Here is a 4662-nt window from a genome sequence, read left to right on the forward strand (position 1 = left end):
CCCCACCCCCTTCTTTCTCTCCCCCCGTTTCTCTTTATACCCCTTTCTTTCCTTTCTTTTTTATTTATTTTATAATTTTTTAAATGAGGGGTAGTTTGGTAATAATAAAAATAAAATTGGTAAAAATGATGATTTTAAAGCGTTTTTGAACGTTGAGGATGGTTTTAATAACGAAAAAAGGTCGGGGACGATTTTGATTTTGACCCAAGACGTTAAGGACGAAAACAATACTTAACCCTTAATAATCTCCTCAACTCCTTTTTCTTTGTTCTGAAAAATCCTTCTGTTTCTTTCTAGCCATATGTTCTAGATGATCATACAAAAGCACATCATCCATCTCTTGCACTCCTCCTTCCTATGTGATATCTCAGTCCAACTTTGGAAATTCTCTTTCAACGTATCTGGACAAGTCCATTGTCTACCAACATATGATATCCAAGCACACCAAACTTGCCAAGAAAAACTACAGCCAAGAAACAAGTGGTGACCATATTCAACACCTTTATTACATAAGACACATAAAGTATCTTGTGGGTTAATAACCCCAAATCGACTCAATCTCTCCTTCGTACTGACCTGCCAGTCAAGACAAACTAAACAAACAACTCTACTTTTGGTGGAACTAGCCCTTTCCAAATAGTCCTAGTAAAATTGTAGCTTGTTATATCCTCCAAAACCATTTTCGCCTGCAACACCTACACAAATGAGTTAGTAGAAAAAACTCCTTGTTTATCATATTTCCACACAACTCTATCCTCTCTACCATATGAAATTCTGACCAGCCTTAATGTATCGTGTAGTTGGTTCACTATATCCAACTCCCATTGGAATAGTCCTCTCCTCCATTAAAAGTTTCATATTCACTCTAACCCATCTTAAAACTCACAATCCCCTATCACCAATCCTCTTTGATTTGAAACTGAGAAGGGTCTTGGAAAACGATCTTTTAAAGAAACTCCAAGAAGCCAGACATCCTCCCAGAAATGAGTTCCTCTCCCATCACCAACCTCAATAGACAGTCCAGTAATCATCTTTTGTCTAACTTCTTGGTTCGTGAACTGTAACTGACAAATATCCCTTCACAGACCTTCCGAGTAGGTAATTCCTGGGTGGACAGAGGAACATTTGGATTCAGGTTATTATAGGAGCAGGCCACCTTCTTCCACAACGGGTACTCCTCCTTTGAAAAGCGCTACCACCACCTAAACAGAAGAGCTGTGTTGCGAACCAAAGCATCTCCAACTCCCAACCCTCCTAGCCTTTTAGGAGCCTACACCACTTCCCACTTAATCAAAGCCATACCATTCCTCCCATCCTCCTTACTCTATAGAAATTTTTTTTTGCAGAGAAATTAGCTTCTCTGCAACAGCCTTAGGCATTTTATATAAGCTCAAATAATAAGTCGGAAGGCTATTCAACATAGATTTGATAAGCACCAACTTACTGGCTTTATTAGAGCCTTTACTTTTCAGAGGCTAATTTTTTCTTCCACGTTGTCTATTATTAGCTTCCAAGTCTTAACTAACCTCGGATTTGCTCCTAGCAAGATACCCAGATATTTAAATGGGAGAGTGGCTTCCTTACAGCCCAACATACTACACATACGTTGTATCCACTTCTCGTCACAATTAATAGAAATCAAGCTAGATTTATCAAAATTAATGCTTAAACCTGACATCAGCTCAAAGCACCGAAGCAGCCTCTTGTAATTCTTAATGGTCTCTTCCTTGGATGGGCAGAACAAAATAGTATCATCTGCAAAATGAAGATGCGACAACTCAATATGATCTCTCCCAACCAACAACTGAGATATGCAACCGTTTCTAACAGCTTCTCCAATCATCCTATGAACAAAAAAAGAGACAGAGAATCGCCTTGTCGCAGGCCTCTTTCCATCTTGAATGGCTTAGAAGGCGAGTCGTTTATCAACATTGACATAGAACACATACTGGCACACTCCATAACCCAACTTCTCCATCTTCGTCCAAATCCCATCTTTTGCAATACAAGGTCCATAAAACTCCACTTGACTCTATCATATGCTTTCTGGAAATCTAACTTTATTATTGCCACTTTCTTCTTCCTTAGTTTGATCCACTGAACAGTTTCGTACGCAATGAGGGCCCATCATGAATCTTCCGACCCTTGACAAAAGCACTCTATGTCTCGCCTACTAGCTCTGGCATAACTGCTCGCATTCTCCTAACTAGCAGATTCGAGATTACCTTATACACACACCCCACCACCATACTGATTGGTTGAAAGTCTTTGATTTTCTTAGCACCAGTAAATTTGGGGGGCCAACTTCACCCAAGTGACATTAGCATCTGACGGTAACCTGGAAGATTGGAAAAAGTCTAGTATCGCTACTGTGAATTCAGAGCCAATTTTATCCCAACACTTCTTTATAAAGTTCATGTTGTAACCATCACTTTATGGAGTCTTAGATGATTCACAATCCCACATTGTCTGTCTAACCTCCTGAGGTGTCGGCAGTAACTCTAAAGCCATAGCATCCTCCTCACTGACCATTTTCACCAGACCATCTCTGAACCCTACAATAAGAGATTTCTTTTGATGATATAAATCCTTGTAAAACTCCTTGATGGCATAATCATAGCTTGATTCCTGATCAATCAACCATTAATAACCAGAGTATCAATCTTATTTTTCCTCCTCCTCGCAGAAGCTAAGTTGTGAAAATATCTCGTATTTTTATCCATGTACCTCGGATGCCTAGACCTCGACATCTGCTTTCAATGTAGTTCATTCCTCACATACCATTTTTTATAGCAAGCAACTAGTACCCTCCTTCTTGCTTCCACCGTCCCATCATGAACCCCGTTATCCACCATTTCATCTATCTTCTTAATCTCTTCCTCAAACATAATTTTGTTGTCCATATCACCAATATTATCTCTATGCCATCTTCTTAAGGAACCGTCAAAGCCTTCAATTTATTGGTGAATTGTACATCTTCCAAGCCTCCTCCATTTCTCCTTAACCATCCTTAAAAATCCTTCATATGTAAACCATGAATCTAGACTTTGGAACAGTCTCGCTCCGTCCCTTAGCCTCTTATTTTCCACTATAATAGGGTAGTGATCTAACAAGTCCACCCCCTCTTAAGCGAGTCCCAGAAAATGTCTCAAGCCATTCCAAACTAATCAGAGCTCTATCAATACGGCTACAGAATTGTCCTTTGAACCCTGTAAATTTACGATCAGTAATCGACAAGTCCACCAAATTCATGTCACTTATCCAATTATTCTTGAAATCTACCGCCAATAAACATAAGTTATCAGTGCCTCGCCTTTCTTCCACCTATACAATCTCATTAAAGTTCCTAAAAAACAAGGACCCTGACACAAACTAACTACGTAACCTATTTTCTCTCACACAACAAGTTTCTCTTCTCTAGTATGTACATCATAAACAAAAAAAAAAGCACAGTTAACATTATTCTCCGACAATATTCCTTCAACACACAACTACCTCTCTCTTTTATAGCAATTTCTTATTTTAAACAAACCATCATCCCACATTAACAATAGTTCATCAGATGTCCCATCATACTCTACATACTCCCAGCCACTCTGCACAACTATTTCCTCAAACTTTCAAAACATTAAACCTTATCACTAACAGATAAATCTAAATTAAAAATGAAAAGAAACCAAAATTGTATTTCTAAGCCAAATCTATAGTATAAAATGATAGAATAACACTTCAATTCGTGCAAAATCTATTACCTAATTTAATCAATTTGTGTAAAACTTGTCAAACGGAAAAAAACACCCACATATTAGTAGATAATAAATCCAGCCACATGTACAACCCCATTAAATATAAGAAATATATTTTTTTAATATTTGGTTTTATAAATTAAAATGACACACATTTATTATTTGATAAAATATATATGATTCATACTAGATATGTCATATATGTATGCTAACTTTATGCACAATAATAATCAAATAGACATGATTCATATTAGATATATAATTTGACCCCTTTAGTTTGTCCCCAACTATATATCTGATCTATACCCTTAAAGGGAAACTTCACTCATATAGTCATAGTCTCCTTTCCTCTTTACCTTATCACATCACCTTCATTGAGCTTCACCTCCAAAAAGTTTCTTTGGACAATTCTCACATACTAAAGTCCCTTTCAATATTGTTTTAGATTAACTAAGCTCTAGTACTTTGGTTTTTTGTATGATCATCAAATCTTCTTGCATGGCTAGTACTAGTAGTAGTAATGATGCATCATTTTCATTTCTCTCTACAACTTCCACAAAAACAACCCTCTTCTTATTGTTGATCTTTTTATCTTTACACTTCACTATGGCCACCCAAGAACACACCCTCTCTACTCCGTTAACTTCTAAAAAGGATGGTGCCATGATGAAGATGATGAAACTAGCTGCGTCAACAAGAAGAAGAGGAGTAGGCAGTGAAAAAATCCATGTTCATGCTGATAATAATAATGAAGTGATGAAGAATGGTCTAAAGAGATCAGGAAAATCTATTAGGATTCCAAAGTCTTCAACAACACTTCAATGGCAAAAGAGAATCTTCAATGACAATGAGCATGAAGTTCCTAGTGGTCCAAACCCAATTTCCAATTAGCAGGTAACATCAATGTACCAATTAT

Source organism: Arachis ipaensis, chromosome B04 (assembly GCF_000816755.2).
Source record: "Arachis ipaensis cultivar K30076 chromosome B04, Araip1.1, whole genome shotgun sequence".
NCBI classification, from domain to species: domain Eukaryota; kingdom Viridiplantae; phylum Streptophyta; class Magnoliopsida; order Fabales; family Fabaceae; genus Arachis; species Arachis ipaensis.